Here is a 20,303-nt window from a genome sequence, read left to right as displayed (position 1 = left end):
TTGCAAGTAAAAGCAAAGCATTTTCTTACAGTTTGCGATTACATCTTAAAAAATAATCCAGCTTGTTGTCCTGTTTTACATATGTCAATGTCTTGCTGTTAGCATTTCTCTTTTAAAACTGGATGGGTATGTAGAATTTCCTGATCAGCTCAAAGGAAAGAAAACACAGTGACTTTGTTAAAACAAAATTAGATGAAAACAAAAGCCTTATTAAATGAATAAAGTCTTTAACAAGATGCCAGCCTTCTTTTTAGATGTTCCAGAAAAAGCTCATAAATGCTGGTAAAGGCAATTTAACATCTTACTGAATCAAATAATCAGGGGGAGTGCTAGCACACCAAATGCGTAACAAATCAAGTTTTACTGCAATAGACTTTTAAAGAATTAAAGGACTAAAGCCCAACAGCTAGAACTTGTACACTGTGGGGTTTGTCTTATTTCTTTTCATTGCTCATTGTTTTTGTGGGGAACTTCAATTAAATATCTTTACTGTACACTTGATATCATGTAATTTTTCCTAATTTCTGAAACTTGCATTTCCTGAATTTTTTCCTCCCACTTTTTGATGTTTAATGTGTCTCTTTTATATCTAAGTCCCTCTTGCCAATTCATGAGATCTTGCATATTTAATGAGAACAATTAAACAAGAATTTTGTAAAAGTCAGTTTTAAGCTCCAAAGCTTACTTTCATTTTCCTCTGCTTTAGGCTGTCTTGAGCACTAGGAGAAAGGCAACCAAGATTAATAAAACTTTCCTATTTTAACACTGATTAGACATATGATTTAATAGAGCTAGAAAAAGCAAAGAGAATGCTTTTTAAAAAAAAGAAAGCATGGAAATGCTTAAAAGCAGGACAAGTGAGGAAATTACTTTAATACTTAAGATACAGTAAAGCTTTGGATTACTCTCAATATCAAAATGACTTGTAAACAGACTGGTTTGCCATTAAATTTTACTCATCTATATTTTACTTTATTTTTTAAAAGACTTGTTTCATTTAAGCAGCAAGTCCTAAGACAAGAAAATCTGAGGTTGTAGCTTACTTTTTATGGTTTCTGATCTTTTTTTAAGTTGTTGGATTCTAAAATAAAATTTATACATGGGGAAAAACTATGAGACCCTCAGAGATTTCTATGGATTTAATCATGATTTTGTGCTAATAACACTTGAACTTTCAGAAGTATGATTGAACTCAAACCTAGGAGTAATGCATTCTTCTGAGATACATGTGAGAGAGAGCTTGGCATTTGGACTTGGTATTTTTCATTTCCAAGTCCAATCGGAATTGAGACCTTGAAAGAGAGATGCATGAATATGGCATCTTGTTGATGCAACCTGTGTGGTTGTTTTAGCTAAAGGTCTTTTGCCTCTCCATTGCAGGATGGCACCTAGAGTATGGGAAAGCCTTTGTCATCCCTTTGAACTTAGAGTGACACTGAGGGGGTGGACAGGATTTTTTTCAAAGCCCAAAGGTCTCATACAGCCAGAGGCTCATGTGTTTCACTTGCTGTTCCCCATCCAAACCATATTAATGCAGACCTGCGTGGGAGGGAAGGTTAAACAATGCAAGCAGCCCAACAGCAGAAGAGCACTGGTGGTAAACGTTTGAAAAAATAGGATCAAACACTCATTAATTGTCCATTACTGATGTAGCACGTTCTACCTCTGTGCCACCTTTGGGGGATTGCTCATTTATTTTTCCTACTATGATCTATTTACATCAAGTGGGCTGACTCAGCTATCAAAAAGCACACATACTTCAAAACTGAATGTACATGATTCTGTATCAAAATATTTGAATGACTAACTAATGAATGATTGTGAAAAGCTTCACTGCACTACTCCCGTGGGTCTCTGTTTTAATTCTGTATTCTCTCTGAAGTGCTTGTCTGAAAGTGGTTTCTCTTTCATGTTTGCCTGTTGCTGATAGACTTCTTTATGAGAGTTTTTAACAGCACCATCTGTAACCTCTGACTGCTGCAGCATTGTATCATTTGACACTAAAGCTGTCACTTCAATTCCTGAAAGTTTTAGGAAAATGATGGCAAATAAAAATTTTCAGCATTTTGTACTGTTTATCCTGCTTGCACTAAATGTCCCACATCAGATGAGCTTGGCTTATATTACAGGAGAGGGAGTTAGACTAATTTAGAGCACATTTGACCATGTAATGCTGGGCCATTAACAGATAATTGAGGTTGCTCAGAAACCAGACTCATTCTAGCTGTAATTCTGTCCCGCTACTGCACCATGCCAGAGACCTGCTCACAAGAGCAGATTCCATACCTAATTCTCTCACCTGTTACATGATTTGGTATCTCACACCTCAACCCAAATTTTCAGAAGTTGAAATTGTTGCCTGTGGGTTTGCCAGTGATTTTAGGGAACGCTCTTTGATTCCACTTTTACAGTAACCAGCGTGAACCACTTTGAGCGTGCTCTGTCTGCTCCGCTCCATGTCTGCAACGTGGGTATTTATATATCACCTAGTCATGCCTTTAAAAAGACAAGGGTCCCTACAGCGAGGCTCATGTGACCAGTTTGTCACCTTTCACAAGGTAAGATGAACCATATCTAGAATAGAGTATTTCTGTATCTCAGACTTGCCTTTTTCTTTACACAGACTATAACAAAATTGTGGCCAACTGATGTTGACTTTGTACTGGGGGTGTCTAAAATGAGCAGAGATTAATCCTCCCTCTTCTGCCTGGTTTTTGGAAGCTTTGAATTCTTCACTGACTCAGCTGGCACTGTGGCTGCTTTCAGCTTTCTGAATGGCAAATGGAAACTTTTTTAAATTATTTATTACCATAGATAGTCAAAATGAGAGGTAGCTTGTGGAAATGCCAGGTCCTGATGCACCACAGACAGGTGGTTTATGTGCTAGATCTGAAAGTAGTATTTTACTTTTTGTTCTCTCATCTGGACTGATGGTTTGTCAGGAGAAAACTGTGAGGTTGCTTGGTTCTTTGGGGTTTTTTGAGTTGTTTTGTCTTGTCTTGTTTTTAATGATGTTCAGCCATAACTAAGCCAGAAATACCCACTAATTGTAAGGGTAAACATATCATAACAACAACAATAAAAGAAAAAGTATTATTCTTATCACTATGTCAGTATTATTTTAGACTGGACATTTCAAAATGGCAAGACTAGAAAGGAATCACAAGAATCCAGCATCTCATAGCCTGGGTTCTAATTAAAATCCCTCCTAACCTCCAGACAGTCAGAACTGAAAATCACTGTTCTTGCAGTTTCAAGATGACTGATGAAAGACTTCAGACAAACCACAAGCAGCCACTGGATCAGTTGATGTGACCTTTTTTTAGGTCAGCTCAACTACAGTCATAATGATCCAGTGAAAAGATGTTCTATGAATTTAAAAACATCAAAAATATCATTCCAGGGAGTTTTGCAAGGTACAGAACACAGTCCCAGTTCCACGTAGAGTTTGCCTGACAATTAACTGGAAAGTTTCATCTGTGGCTTTGCAATTCATAACAAGCTAAGACAAGGGCAATATGTTTTAATTTGACATGTCCATAGTGCTGACCCACTGACTTAGTCACAAATGACAGCACCACAAATGTATTCTGACTCTTCCTGTCTGCACGCCTGAAATGAGTGGAATAATGAAGTATCTCTCAAGATGATGGAAATCGTATTTACCTACAGCCAAGAAAACCTTCCACATGGGTTGAGATGCTTACCATAAGGAGCACTGGCAAAAAGGCCCCATCAAAACCCTCATTTTCACCCTTAGTCTAATTAAGAATCCCTAATGCATCGCTGCCAAAACTATTGAAAGGAGTTGGTGACTAGTTAACATCAACCAGAGAAGCTGGTAGGGATATGTCTGTACTCCTTTAAATTAGCATTGTCAATAAAGTCATTATAGTTCTCATTCCTCAGTCATTCCAGGTGCATTTTCCAGGCATATAATCCTATACAATCCCAAAAGTTACTTGGGATCTTTTCTAAAAATTTTTTTAATTCTATGACTGATGAGCAGGGTGAGCACAGGTGAGTTTTGTTAAGCTGTGAAAACCACTGTGACTGTCATTTAAATAATTGGAAGACAACAAGGAAATGAACTACCTTTGCATTAGGATATCAAGAAGGATATGAGGATCAGGTGTGATTACAGTCTACACCTGTAAGGAAGCTGGACAACAGAAGTTTACTGGCTGGTTTTTGAAAAAGAAGGTCTGCTTGGAAAGACTTTCCTGGTTCTATGTGGATTGAAGAGCTTGACAACAAAAGAGGAATGGTAAACTGCTGTAACTCTCGGAAGAAAGCAGTGAGGATGGGACATAACTACAAGGTAACTGGAAACACTGTTATTTTCACTACTTTTCTTACCCTTTTTTCTGGTAACTAGGATGTGGCTCAGTCTCATGAGTTCTGCAGGTCTCTATTTGTAAAGGTGATGCAGTCCAAGATAAAGACCTGAATCTGTTAGTTTGTGCTGTGCCTGTATCTAAAAAAGAAATCAGTATTTTCCCTTTTGGTGACTACCTTGTGCTAAACTATACAAAGATGCTAGAACCGACTACAGTCTTAGGCAACGTTGCAGTAGTGATAACCTGTTTAGTGGCTGGGATAGGCTGTATAGCTGTTTATCCCTGTGTTTAATTGACCTCTCTCATTTTACATGAGTAAAAGGCAGGTGCTCTGTGGTCACACGCTAAGCATGCGAGTGAGATGAGTGCAGTGCAGCCTGGCCGGCCTGAGTGGCAGCTGGCATGTTCCAGCACGTGGTTGGAAAGGCATAACCAAAATGAAGGCACCGCTGTTGTGGGGCATATGAGTGACAGTTAGTTATGGATGCATATGTATGTTCCTGTCACAACGCAGCATGTAGGACATGATTTTGCATTCTATGTCTAGTACTGTAATGGGATTGGAGCTTTAAGAAAGAGGCTAGGATGGAGGGCATGACCAGAATAACTTACTTAACGTGTTGCTGTTCCTGTCTGCATCTGAGAGGCCTTCAGAAAGAAGGAAGTTGCATATGAGCCATATTCAGCCAAAAAGGCTGTGGGTTGAGTATCTGATTTACTGAATGCAGTTCACTTCTCAACTCTGGATTATTTTCACAACTAATGTTGTATGTGATAATAATCTTTCTTACTAGCAATGCGTACAGCTGTTGGCCTATTGTGAGAATTCAGCATCTTCAGAAGGGAGGGAGGATGGTGAGGGAGTTCTCTTAGATTTTGAGTCCTGGCCTGCAAAAATGCAGGGTTGCCAGTTTTACTGAGACAATATCCTGTTAAAAAGGAAAGAATGAAGGTTTTGAACACAGGTAAGTAAAAGATGGACATTTAGTCTGGCCTCAGGTATAAAAGGGAACATGGGATGTAACACTGTATGAGTACAATACCTGTCCAGAATGGAACTTGGCGAGTCCCAGCAGAGAAATGGGTCTATTCCAGTGAATACTAGTAAAGATTGGTATAGTTCACCAGGAAGAAAGCAAATGTGAAGTACTGATTTGACATGAGCAATGGCAAATACCAAGCAGCAATTAAAAGGAAAAAAAGACGGTGCAATTAAAACTACAGATGTACTATCCAGAACTGTGGGGGGTGTGTGTGGTTTCTGGGAGGAGGTGGCTGCTTTCTTTTTTAATCTAGATCAACTACAATGTAGATAATAATCACTAATATAAAAAACAAGGAGTGAATTTTCTGCATTCCTAGATGGAAGGTCTCTAAGGAAAATCCTGGCACTGTGGGGAACCAGGTGCAGAACTAGATGGTGTTAAGCTTTTCTAAAACAGATCATGAAACAGGGATGGACTGTCTCTAAAAGTGTCAATTCTCAGTGAGATACAGCAAGAGATCTTGACCACCTGTAGGTACTGAAGATTTCATGGCACTTGTAACTGTCATAAAATAAAATGCAGCATCCTGGCTGCATTCCACTGGGGGTAATTGATTTTGCCTCCCCAAATTTCCGCTCTATGGCTCTAACGGAATACTTTTTTTTTTTTTTTTTTTTTTTTTTTTTTTTAAATACTGAATTTAATCAACCCTCAGGACGAAACACTTATTTTGTCTCGCTCTTGACAAACAAGTGTTTTGTTTGCCTTTTGCCTCTGTAATTAAAGTGCCAGCTGCCAATAGTGAAACAAACTATAGAAATTTAATAATTATTTCCCCCGTAAATACACTGTACAGTATTGCTGGCGTGGAAGAGTAGCCTTCATTCCAAGTCAGAAATGGCTGTATTCCACTGATTAGAGACAAAAAAAGATGTGTATATGTAAGTGCATTTGGGTGGGGGGAGAATGGCAGAGAGCAGGGGAGGGATTTTTGTATGTGTGTACTTACAGAATGCACATGCTGGATCCTGAATGTAAATCCAAGCTTGATTAAAGCTACCTTAAGGCTGCTAATAGTGTTCCTGAGAAGTACTGTCATCTTTTTAAAAATTATAAGTAGGAAGAGGCAGGACCAGCCAGCCTGTGAATGGAAGCAGCATCGCCTTTAACCTTGAATTCATCCTACTCCACAAGACTTTGATCAAAACACCCTTTTTTTGTGTGTGTGGTTTAGGGGTGGCGGTGTGTCCCTCTCGTGGGTTAGGTATTCTGGTATACCTGGGAAAGGCTGTAACTGGGTTGGTGTATTCTTTGCGCTATAGTATTCTATGCTCTAGCACGTTTATAAATTCTCCTTAAATTGTTCTTTTAAGTGCTGCATCTTTCTCCACCCTTTTCCCCTAAATTTCTGTATTCCTTTTGGACATCTCAAGCCACGATGATGTTCTCCTTTAGGCTTTCAACGAGTGTCTGCCAATCTCAGCCTAAGTAAAAGGCTTTCTGTTCATATGTATTTTACAGCATAGTGGCAAATCAATCATCTAGAAAACAGTTTGCTGGTGAACGCTTCTGTCAAAGCATTCTGGGAAATAATTTACTTTTTTTTTTTTTTTTTTTATGAGTAAGTAAGGCCTGAAGGCATGCAGATGGGGAAATATACACTGTTTACTGCAAATAATTTGAGAAAGACACTTCTACCAGATTGTGCATCTTTTCCTAGTTGATAGGAAAGACTCTGGCACATTGAATTATTTATTTAGATGAGTAGAAATGCTGAAAAGGCCACCTAACCATATGTTTTAGAAGCTTCTGGCATCACTAGGAATGCATCACAAATAATACCCTAAAAGTACAGCAGTATAATATGATATAAAACACCTCAAGAAAGAAACACAACCTATAATCTTAATTACTCTAAATACTCTAGCAATTATTCACCCTTGCAATTCATCCCATTTTTAAAATGCCTGAGGGGGGGGAAATGAGCCTTGCAGTTTCTCCTTGTGTGGAATGTGTAAGCATGATGCGCTGAATTATCAAACTAGAATCCAATACAGGCATCAGTTCAAATTCTGTAAAGTACTCTAAAAGCTTCAAAACTGAACTGTGTGCATGTGGTTCACATGCAAGCCTTGTTACTCGACTGCCAGTACTAGACAGGCTGTGCAGAAGTGCGGACTGAAACTCCTACCAGGCACTCTGAGGAAAGCCAAGACACTTGCAAGACTTCTGGAGAAGGCAACTTCTATTGCAATTTGCTAAAAGGCCTTGTTGTAATATCTTATTTACTCACAGCTTCCATAGTGGGGTCCTGTCCATGACTTGAAGTCCCTAGGGTCATGGAAACTTGTCAGTAACAATGAATAATAGAATTTGTGTATTAAAATTCAAGAATAGTATTTTGAAGTCTTATCAAGAAGATTTTCTTTGGTTGCTGAGCATGTTGATCTCTTTCCTCAGTACCTTAGCATCACCTTATGATGAAATCAATACATCTGGCTTTGGTAAGAATAATTTCTCAGAAAACAGGGTATTTTTGGCTGCCGTTAAAAAAGGAGGCTCTTAGATTCAGTATTTCGGCCAGTCGTTCCTGTATTTCTTTCTTTAAAGTTCCATGTTCATTTAAAAAAAGAAAAAAAGCCTAATGGGAAGATGTTCAATTCTTCTGTTGCTTAGTTTGCTAAATTCCATCTCTTACATAATGTTGTGAAGGACAAACAATGAAATCCTTGGCTGCTCTCCCTTAATCTGCTTCTCTCCTGCAATGTTGTATCTACATAACAAACAAGACTTTTTTTTCCCATTGCCACACTTAATTATAGGTTTTCTCTATGCAAAGCCTCCAGATATTGGGCAGTTCTGTGAAATGCTCTGGGATTATACAATCCGAGCCTAAGATGAATAAAGTCTCTTTACATTTGTTGAAATCTGCATAAGTAAGCATATCTCTTTCTCACAGTTTAGCAGGTTTCAGTTGGTGTTGACATTTCACTACACATTGAAATATTGCAAGGCAGCAATATCAAAATAGGATTACGGACTCTTATCTGAAGAGAGGCAGTTTCTTACCCATTACTGTTGGTGATTTCTGTAATGTGCATTCACGTTAAAATTGTCCACATTAATTATCAGGTTCTGCTTGCAAAGCTCACAGGTCTTCACAGCCTCCAGATCAGCCCCTGCAATAAGGCAAAAAATTAAGTCTTTATCCTTAAACTACATTATGCCTGTTATAAAATTGGAATGAGGCAATTTTTTATTTTAAAGCCGTCTTCTACAGATCGCTATCTTTTTATTGGAATGCTCCCGAATCATTTGAAACCACTGCATTTTTAATACTAAACACACGTAATAGTAAGGATAATTGGAATAGTCTTCTGTTAAAAATCCAGCAGTCATATACCACACAGAATTTTGTTTGCTTTTAAATGACAAAATCGGTAGTTTTTATGGAATAAAACTGCAGGGATCACGAGCCACACTGATGTAAAATGCAGTAATGGACTCCATACATAAACCTCTGTCTAAGGCCTTGTTGGTACCGACAAAGCCAAGGAATTGCCTGGAATAGTTTACTTGCATCTTGCCCTCATTATTTTTAAGACAACAATGAATTTCATTTGAGTGCCATAAAATAAATGGATACACTCCCACCCTATAAACTGATTCTCTTTTCCCCTTTTCTTCTAAAAGAAGATGTGGAACAAAAACTTCTGAAGAGAAAAAAGCCCTGCTTTCCATGTGCACAGATGGCCTGCTTTAAAAAAAAAAAAAAAACAAAAAAAACCAAAAAACAAACAAACCCAAAACAAGCAAAAAAACCCCAAACCCCAGACAAAGAAACCTTCCCCACACACTTCACTAACCAGAAGCAAAAGTTCTGCTTGTTAAGACTGATATCTCATCAAACATGCTTCTTGGGACAAGGTTCCACTTAGTTCATTCATTGCTTAACATACCACCACCTCTTTTCTTGTTCTGGCTCCCAATCTACCTAAGAAACTCTCTCTGAACAGGATCATGTCCCTGTATGCTGTCAACTAGCACTGAGGGGAAACTTAAATTATTCTATGAGGACAGGATTTGGGGAAGGTTTGGGAAATGTGACTCACTTCCCTAAGCTGGGGGCAAGCCAGGAATTTAAATGAACGAGGCCTGGCAGGGAACCAAGTACACAGGATTTCACTGATATATCATCTGCCTTTTAAGACTGAAGAAACAAAGCTGGGGTAAGCTATTATCTTCCTGCGTACAGGATTGGCATTTTACACAATCTGCACTAGGTTAGGGTGTGTGTATATATCATATACCTACTTACAGCCTTTCTGGAGGTTAACTCTCTGGTTATTATCTGATAGTGGGTTTTTTAATTTGTATTTTTAAGCGCTTACTTACAAGGAGCACGTTGAAAATTATACAGCTCACTTAGCAACTTCAGAAGCCATAGTGTACCTAAGTCCTTAACAAATACTGTAGAATGCATCTTTAAAAAAATAAAAAAAACCAACTTGTGTCGTGATTACCTTCAGTCTCTTGATAAAGATAGGGTCCATATTGTGAAAATGCACTTATAATGCATCACTGATAATCTTCATTCAGAATGGAACTAGAAATGGCACAGCAAGAATAGTGCTTAAGGGAAAAAAAAAGCCTGCTGACATTAGTGAGGGTGAAATCAAAGAACAATCAACAGGACTGTTCTCTAGCTGGGAGTGACCTTCCTGCATGCTAAAATTTCCCCTGCTCATCCTCCTTCTCCCCTCCCCATCTGAATTCTTCCAACACTTCACACATTTCATCTCATTTTATGATTTTTGTCATTCAAACATTTCTCTTGCGTATTAGTCTTACACATGCAGTTTATGAACCTTGCAAAATTTGATGTTCGCCTGATACTACTAATTGCTGTAGATTGGCTCACTAAATCTTTAAAGACTTCATATCAAAGATCTTGTTTTAATCTAAACCGAGTACTAGAAAATGATTGGTTTGGGTTTGGTGATCTGCTCACTACATACCAGTAGCCTCATCAAAGACTTTAGTATCTACTGTTACTTGACTGAGAATGCTTGTGCTATAGAAAAATACTACCATGGTGATCAAGCCATGAGTTAAATGTGTCCTTTGAGTAAATTTAAAGACTTCATCTTCTTTCAGCTCCATAAGTATAGGGGAATTAGCTGAGAGGTAAATCTGGCAGAAGCATCTCAACAGAATGTTTTATATCTTGTGGGTCTCTCTCTCACACCTGAATTTATTTTAGCTTTGAGCCATTTTTTTAGACATTCCTGATGAACAAACTGCAGGCTTCCCACACAGCCACATGGCTCTAGCAGTGAATTTGTAGGAGAACCTCCAGCAATCTGACAGATACGACACTGATCTCCTTCCTCTTCTGAGTCTTCTGCCAGGAGACTATTAAGACATAACAGAAGAAATCAAACACTGCTCTTGGCAAAGTCTACAGCTGAATAATGGACAATATATTTGCACTGATGTTCTAGGATTTGGAGAGATTTTACTAAGGACCTTTATCACGTAATGGTGACCTGAAAGTATAATATCCAACAGTTTAGAGTTAATATGTACCTTAAAGCTGATAAACGTTCAAAGGAAAAACCTTATAGTCTCTAAATCCCCTTTATGCTTTTGTGTAATCCAAATCTGATGATATGTTGATGAGAATTATACAGCCACTGTTCTTTGAGAAGAACGAGTATGTTTGAATACTACCTATCAAACATGAGAGGAGGTATCTGCTGAATACTCTTCCCCTCTCAGCTGTGTTGGCATTGCATGAGTTTTGAATGTCCTGAGTGGCTTTCTTTCAAGAAACCTTTCTAGATTTGTGGTGATGCAGGGGAAGTTCATTTCTTGGTGAAGAGTGATATTTTAACCAAACAGGGGAAAAAAAACGTTATGTCACAAAACATTTTAACGGCTTTGTATTTATGACCGATGGATGAAAACATGCCAAGTTTTCACTGACTATGATCTAGTGCTTTTGCGTGAAATCTGATGAGCAGATTAGGTTCCTATTTAATAAACAGAATACTAAACAACAAAAATGTTAAGCCTTGGATTGGCCTCTAGATTAACTAATACTGTAAAAGTAAAAATATGAAAATGATAAAGCTATTTGTGACTTTACCACTTCACGCATTCAAACCTTAACCACATGGAGTTACATCTCCTTCCTTAACTTTGCCTACTAATACCCCCAGGGTGCTACATACATAACACCTCAGAAAACCAGACTCTTGAAGTTAATGTCACCAGCAAAATATTGGTTGGGGGGGATGGTGGTGGTGGTGTCTCCCTTTTTCCATCCCCTTCTAGCCATGGTTTGGTTTGCCTAAATGATTTGTGTTGAGAAAGAGGGAAAAGGCTTTTGTCTGAAAGCTGGAATAACAGGACACCTTGTTTACCTGTAGAGCTTTCAGCTTCTTTTTAGTCTGCCCTTTGGTTATCTTTTCTCCCATTTTCTGGCATGTCTCCCCCTAAATTTCTTGGACAGAACAGGTACCATTACTAACTCCAACTAACGTCATCAGGAGACTGAGGAAACACAAGAGAAGGGAGGCTTCCTGATGGCATAGCAGAAAAGATGAATCTTTACAACCTTTCTGTGCAAAATAGGAAAAACCTCTAGATGTTCCTTCCATCTAAACTGTTACCTCCAGACAGTGTGGCACCCCTAGTTCTGAATTTCCTTAACTTTTGAAGAGAAAAGTTTCATTCTGAAACTTCTGTCTAGCTGTCTGCCGTGTCCCCTGGGATAGCTGACAAACTTTGAAATACAGACAGTTGGTTTATTTGCAGTGACGCTGGGAACAGAAACGTTTTTCCTGATAGCATCTCTGAATCTAATTGCTTAAGCAGTTTCTTGAGACAGAGCGAGCAGCTTGTTGATTACCATGAGCAGCAGGGAAACCTATTGCTCCTTCATTCTGCCTTTATTTGAAAGTCTCCGCAGTCAAAGAAATTACTGTAGTTAGACCACAGATAGAAAATAGGACAAACAAACAATTAAAAATAACTTTGATGAACAAGGCTGTGTCTCTTAACTTGAACTTCTGATTATGGCTGGAATACATAAAGAAGCTGAGCTTAGAGGACTCGGCGCTGGTTAAATGGGATCTATCCCAAAGGGAAGCCTTATAAAGGAATGAAAGAGCAAGTTCTATGACTGTGCTATTAGCCATGTATACCAGTGCCCAAAGAGCACACTTGTGGGTTGCGGTGGAGTCTGTCACGTTGAGGAATCTATTTTTTTTGCCTCCAACTCTGTAACAATAAAACCCACAAATCTCCCTCATGTCTCTGCCCAAGAAAGCTTGGTTAAAGCTTCAGCAGTGTTTATTAATGTTCAGGAATAAAGCAATTGAGTGTGTGACTTGTAGAAGAAGTATCATGATGCACACACCGTCTCCTTTTTGAGTGTTTTCGGTGTCTCTGGTAGAACCATCGGAAAGTCACGTGTGAATGATAAGGATGGAGATATAGATGAAAGAACTATTAACTTATTTTTGTATGTTTCTGACTGTATAGAAGACTTGAAAGAGGAAGAATGTAGCCCTGTCTTTACAAAACAAGTCAAGTATCAAACCAACCTATGATAAAAATAGAACTTTGAAATCTACACAGTTTGTCACTTAGCTATAGCACAGTTTCTTGCAATTAATGATCTAGCTACCATGTGTTTATGTATAATTCTAGAGTTGGCACATAGATTGAATATACTCCTCACCTTTCATGTTGTTTAAGTTTTTCTTGATCTGCCTGTGGTCTCTTCACCTCCTCTGTGCTTGCTGAATGGGAGATTGTTGTGCTGCTTATTGCATTACTTTGGTTTTGTAAATAAGGCACCACCAGAAAAGTCAATGGCAACTGATCATGCAAAACATAAGCAATATGAAGATCAGGAGTGAATCTTGTCTGAAACAAAGATAGGCTGGAACTATCTAGACATGAAGACCTAGGTGAACTCCGTAAGTTCTCCCTGATGTATGCGGTACCACTAGGAGATGAAATTCCAACTGTCACTGATGCTATCCTCCAGTAAGCTGTTGTCTTCAGGTGTATTGTGAACAGGCAGTGAAGAATCAAACCTTTTGAAGTAGAAGAAGAGTCCCTATAGTGCATAAAGGACAAGGGTGTATGCATACTGAGTGTTGAACTATCACCCAAATCTGGTGTTTGTGGAGAAGATGTTGCAAGCTCCAGTTTGCTGAGGACTCGGGTCTATGTGCAGACTGAGCGGAGGATCCTGGTCTGTTAGGTGCAGAGTGCAGTAGTGGTCTGAGAACAGCTGACAGAACTGATGTAAGAAAACTACCATGACACCTCCGAATGCTTTCATTAAGAATGCCATTCTTTGCAATAAATATGGTCTCTAGCCCTATCTCTGTAATTAATATTATTAAGCATCTTTTGAATAGATGAATTACTTGGCCTATTTTCAAATTCAGAATGATCTGCAACTTCTAGACAATTCCTCTCTGGAGGGTACAATTTGTCACCGTCCTTAGATTCTCTCTGCTGTAGTTCTACAGTGGTGACCATCACTCTGTGCTCTCTCAAAGGCCAATGGGAAGATTTACCCCCTCTTAATGATGCATTTTTGTCATTTCCACCTTCTTCCACGCTATGTCGCTCACCTTGTGCTAAATATATTTCACTAAATTTGTTCCTGTGTCCCAGAATACTAGGAAATTGGCTAATGCTCAGGTAAAGACTTCTCTTTAACTGTTTGGTGTCTTCAGTATGTTCCATTTCTTTAACGGAATCTTCCGTGGCTAAATACTGAATAGAACAAAAACTTTTCCCTCTGGACCTAAAAGGGCTGGTTCTATGGTGCAGAAGGGATGAACCACTCAATTTGTTTGCTATGGAGGAACCGACAGTTCCCTGGGAGATCAATGTGGATGACTGAGTTAGAGATGACTGAGCTTGTGCCCGTGCTGAAATAGTTCCTATTTTGTTTTTTGTCTCAAGGCCTCTGCACAGATCTAGACTGAGGTTAGAGGACTGTTATACTCCTTCTCCTTTGAGATTGTTTCCTGTTCTCAAATGCAGTTTCATTTGATTTTCTTGCACTATCTTGTTGAACTCCAAGAGCTGCATTCAAAATAAAAAAAAAAACAAAACCAAAAAAACCCAAACCCAAAACAACCAAACTGTCAAAATACTATTTTACTTTTGTATTGAGTGTTTAGCACACGTTTGGAGTGGCTTAAGAATATTATCCTAGTATTGATGTTATAGCACAGCCAGTTATTGGTAATTCTAATTCTAGTACGTTTGTTGTTAACAATATGAATTTATTCATGAGCTTCTCTAGAAGGCAGACAGAAAATCAATATAGCTTGTCTGGTAGGACATATGTAGAACGCTAATAGATACTACTAAATGATGCAGTGGCACCTAGAAGGCCAATTAATACTTAACTCCATTCTAGAATGCATTCTGACCCACCTGGACCTTGCTTTGTTGAATACATGGTTTCAGAAGAAACCACCTCTGTGTAAGCAACAGGAGTTGCATTGCCACGTTATCTAAGGGGGTTTTATTATGTAATGTAAGAGATGGGATTTTCAATTTTATCTCGCTTGCTTATTACACAGTAATGTAAACTTTCAGTGAGCACTTTGATCTGCCCCAGTTTGAATGTGAAGCTGAGCTGATTTTTTTTTTTTAATGTGTACTCTGGGGGAGGTCTGCTATTTGTTCTAATCCTCAAGGGCACCCTGCAACAGAACTTGCTGTATGTTAACATTTATACACAAACCCATATGTTATGGTAACAAAAAAAAAGGTTTTAGATATTCTAATTACTATCTTACAAAAAAAGTCACATAAAACATTAGGAAATGTGATAGTTCTCATGAGATGACTGCAAGTCCTGTCTTCTAGTTTAGTGCAAAAATATATGTTGTCTGGGTAAAACCAGTCTGCTCGTGCTTCATGATAGATGACTGACTTCTCAACAAGTGAGAGGCAGCCTACCTTCTTGTGGAATTGCCTCATCTAGTACAATCTTTAAACCACAGGAAAGAATATAACTTGGAGGTAGAGAAAATAATCTCTTTGACAGACTGATTTAGTTGTGGGTTAGATCACTCGGATCAAACCCACACTACTACTCTGTAGGTGAGACTACTGTACTTGCTCATGTGGAATTACAGCCTATGGGATTCTCCCAGACATGCTTTATCCCTTGGCTGTTAAGTGTGTGTTTGCTTTTTATCCCAAGGAGATATTTGGACTACTGTTCTGCTTGGGCTGTCTGCTCATTCACACAGCATATTTTTAAATTGCTTGGGGCTGCTTTATCATGTTTCTTCTTGCTACATGGGTGCACTTGTATGTATTTATTTCCAATTGTAATGCAGTTTTAAAAACACGTGTGCTCTATCCGTGACTGCCTTTCCATATTTTACTGTGGCTATGTCCTTCTTTCTGCTATGTCAGGTAAACTGCTTTTACTGTGAGAAACAGTGCAGAAACTTAGGAGCATCTTAAGAATTCACTAAGACATGGTGCAGAAGGAAACATCTGCTGTTACATTTAGTTTTTCTTGTGCGTCTTTTGGTCTACTATACACTAAAATATGGTCTAGATGATAAATATTTCACCTCTAACTCCAAGGCACCATAACAAAAAAAAAGGCAAGAGTAAACTGGGGCCATAGCAATCTCATTGGTCTTGAGAAGTTTATTTCTTTCTCTTCTTCAAAACAAGATGTTTACTCTCTAGATAGCAATTTGAGAGTTCCTGAAGTAGATGAAAGTGGTAATTCCAAGGTGGTGACATCAAAGAAAGAAAAATGGCTATGTTATTTCTCACAGTTGCCTCATTGCCCATGGCGCCAGCAGAAACAGAGCTCTTCGAGCCTCTAACAATTTTTGAATGGAAAATATAACCAGTACTCAGGACCCTCATATGGAAGATAAGATGGCTGGATTCAGGTTTGTGCTGCTTATCCTGTATAAATCACTTACTATGCCTTAGCTTCTCACTCAAATGTAAATAAACCAACCCACAGTTGCTGTAAAGATAAACCCATTGAAATGGTGGAGGATAGTCAGAAACAAATTGTGAGGGGCAGATAAGTATGTAAAATAACCAGGCAATCATGCCTGCACGCATGTGAAGGATGTCAGAGAGAAATAGAAGATGAAGATAAAATATATTAGGAATGTGACGGGCAAGTAGGAGAATATATCCTCAGCCTAATGCAGTATGAAAAGAACAGACAGGAAGGCCACAGGGATAGGCCTTTAAGATAAGCTTTCCTTTGAACTACTTGTTGATAAATTAAAGGAAAGTTTGAGTTTTTTCCCTACAGACAAACAGCAAGTTACATGCATAAGAATATGAGTTCATAGTAATATTTAATTTTGCTTTATTTCTATGCTGCTCTCTATTTTATTGCCCCCCACCCCAGCTGGAAGGACAGGGAAAGACAACTGGTCCTACTCCGCAAATGACTGTCTGACTAAGTAAAGGCAGTCCTTTACTCGGGAGACTCCGTGTTGATGTAAGCGAAGCTTTGAATGGAAATAAGATTTGTCCTTACACGGTTACAAGATCAGGGCACTAGTTAATTTTGACTATACTTTTTCCCCAAATACCTGAGGCCTATTTTCTGTTCTAAATTAAGTCAAAGACATGAAATAACGCTGATGTAAGTGGGATTACCTCAGACCTACATGAATGCACACTTAAATGGGTTTAACCTTAATTTAAAAATACTTATTTTTGCTGAATGGTGTTGGGTTTGAGTTAGTGGAATGCAAATATGCAGTAAATCAGAATTAGGAAAGGATCTATTCCATTTCCTCTCTGAAACTTAAAAAAACACCACCTGAGTCTTGAATATTCAATGGCATTCTTGATTGTGTGGAGAGCCCCAGTTTAATTATACATGTCAAGAACAACATCAAAATACTTTTGTGTTTATGCAAGCTATTTCTACAGTGATATAAACCTGCAAAGATGGTCATTCCTGCAAAACGCTGTCTGTATGGGCCTGGTTTTTGTCTCCAGAGATGTAGCTGTGTTCCCACAGTCTCCCTCAAGAAGAGAAAACTCATCCATCTGCTATGATATTTAGTGAATAGTCTTTGTTCTATAAATATTTGAAGCTTTGTGCTTAAAAGTAGAATATCACTTTAAAAAGCAACTTGCTGGCATACATGCTGACTGACTTCACTGAAACAATAAACTGATTAGCTAATCCTGGCAAACTTCATATTGTTTTCTGAGAATTTACTCATACACATTGTTAGGTTGGAACTTGTTTAATGGCTGCTATGTAAATTATGGAGGATTTATTTGTTGTTTTGATAAAATTAACTATGATAAGTAACTTTCCTTTTTTTTTAATTTTTAAACACAAATAATTCATTTTAAATTACTTATCTTAACCAACTGCAAAGTTGCTTGAAATATGGACTTGATCCTGTTCTCATTAAAAGCCTAGTGAATATGACTGCAAAACTTTTCCTGCAGCCTGCAGGAACAGCGTGATCGGAAGATGCGCTTTATCTCGGGCCTTTGATCCCATGTTTCACAGTTAACTAAAAGGCATGTCTCTGTATTCTGTGATTCCTTATTCCAAAAGTAATTTTGGGTCTCCTGAATAATACCACTAAGCCATTTCACTTAATTCACTAAGGCAAAGCTTACAGTTACAAGTGTAATTCCAATTTAAATTTTCCATTCTGTGGCAGTTTAAAAATTACCTAAAAATGGAAACGTGAACTCTATTTTGAAACTTTTTTGTTATTAAACTGATTTGTTTATATGAAGAAAATAAAGCAAAGTAATACGAGGATGATTAAATTACAAAGCATCCATCCAATTTGCTACTTCTAATAATGTGACAAATGTCTTGGTTTCATGTACCCAGTACTCACCTGAGGTGACTTTATTTGGGTCAAGTACACTTTTCTCAACTTTTTTTTATGCTTAAGTTGTGTTTCAACTTCTGCTTGACTAATATATTGTCTATAATAGCAAAATTAAGGCCTGGTCTGTTCCCAGAAGATTTGATGACAGATCCATGTTCAATTCCAGAACTGTCATTTGTGAAGGTCTAAAAAAGAAATAGAGGTGACTGAACATCACCAACTCTGAGGAAAAAAATTTGTAATACAAATAAAGCAGTATAAGAAAAATCTCCTAAATAGCAGGAAGAAAACACATGCACTGTCCATAACTAGAAAACCCCTTTCCCCTCCTCTTCTCTCTTCTCTGATCTCTTCCCCAAGTTGTTAAACACGTACTGAAATCAGATTCTTCCACGTAACGTACTATGTTCTCCAATTTTTTGTTTGCATTTTATTCAGGTTTTTTTTTTTTTTTTTTTTTTAGTATGGGACTCTTCACTATGCAGATCAAGGCCTTCTGTTAAAAATCTTTACTCTATTTTGCACATGACTTGCCAGACTGATATCACTATTACAAGAATAAAACTGAAAGCTGTGATTCTGTAATGTAAGAAAGTACCAACATGACATAAACAGATATACAAGTGACTGTTTTCAGTTAAGTTTATTAGATCTGTTAACTTGCAAGTCTAATTTGGACTTGTGACCTTTTGCATGTTAATATCATCAGGGGAACTACAATGTGAGCCATTCAAACCAAGTCATGGCGGTTCAATTATGAAACACTTCATATGTTCCTGTTCCACAAAACAATTCTGCCTTCTGTATTCTAGAGGACAGGCATGACCTTTGTCATTATGATGTTAGCATTTTTCATTTAGATGTATCCGTTTGTCAATAACACTCAGAAATTAATTCTGGTCTTTAAAAATTCCTTGTAAAGAGATAAAACATAGTAACTTTTTATGTTACTGGATGCTCAAATACGAATACAAACATTGAGTGCTGAAGACTGCAAATAATTGTCAAATTAACACATCTCAACAATGCTTACACAGTTTAGGGTAAGAATATAACAAGCTCTTGGAGATAATACAGCTTCATTCTTGGAGTAGCTACACTTGAAGCATTAAGTCTAGACTAATGCACAAAGAAAAGCAGAATAGCTAATGTACCAGTCTTTCAACTTTTGAATTTAAAAAGCTATGTTAATCCAAAGTGGAAAAAAAATTGAAAATAATGTAACAAACTTTCATGCACATCCAACTTTTTATACCAGTCACAGACAAACATGTTTACATAATTTGGCTTAATTTCTTTGGATACACAGAAAAAGCTGAAAGAAGAGGCATGTCCCATGTTGAAACAAGGGCTTATTGGTGCAGTTGTGTAAATACTCACCAGATTATGTCTGATTACATTTACCTGCTTCATGAGCATAGCACTTATTTTGATTGTTCTAAAAAGCAGTAATTGAAAGTAAAATCCTTTTTTCAGAAGCTTGTATAAGGGTACTGACCTAACATTCTCCAATATAAGCATGTTAATCTTATGTGTATTAATCAGATGGTACAAGGAACTCCTAAAGCCCTTTTTCTCTCACAGATTCAGAAAGTTCATGTATGGCACTGGTGACAGTTTAGATCTATATTCATTATCTGGGGGGAGAGGAATGTAAAAATGCCTCAAATACAGAGACTATGCTGATAGTCTGAATTTTAATGGCAGTAAAGAGTTCCTTTCCCATCTTCTTTCAGAAATCTTTAGTACAGTGAGTTGGAATAGAATGTGCAAGAGCAGGATTCGGGTTTTGTTTATACGTACATAGAAAGATCGAGCCAAAGAGTTGTAGCCTGTACCAACATATCCATTACTCACTATCTGGCAAATTCTGTATAAATGTAATCTTCCTTTTACATGGTATAACGAAAAGGTTGCTGAACCTTCTTTAGAAAGACAGAAGGAAAACTTCTGTGGAAGAAGATAAATGCCTGATGATCTAGCTAAAAGGCTAGCATATTAGCCAAGATTAACAACTAGAGAGAAACATCTTCCTGTTGAGCCACTGTCAAAATGGTGAT

At 37.9% G+C, this 20,303-nt stretch overlaps 1 long non-coding RNA gene across 1 annotated transcript in view; it reads right to left on the bottom strand.

Annotated features, from left to right (window-relative positions):
* Positions 1-20,303, bottom strand: part of LOC115344332 — a 38,786-nt gene that overhangs the window by 3,690 nt on the left and 14,793 nt on the right. The window contains exons 2-3 of the long non-coding RNA XR_003924506.2: positions 18,250-18,428; positions 8,396-8,505 (exon numbers count right to left, since the gene is read on the bottom strand). This is a non-coding gene — a long non-coding RNA (uncharacterized LOC115344332). The remainder of the gene's footprint in view (positions 1-8,395; positions 8,506-18,249; positions 18,429-20,303) is intronic.

Source organism: Aquila chrysaetos, chromosome 8 (assembly GCF_900496995.4).
Source record: "Aquila chrysaetos chrysaetos chromosome 8, bAquChr1.4, whole genome shotgun sequence".
NCBI lineage: Eukaryota > Metazoa > Chordata > Aves > Accipitriformes > Accipitridae > Aquila > Aquila chrysaetos.
Note: the sequence above shows the minus strand (reverse complement) of the source record. Positions and strands in the feature narration are given on the sequence as shown.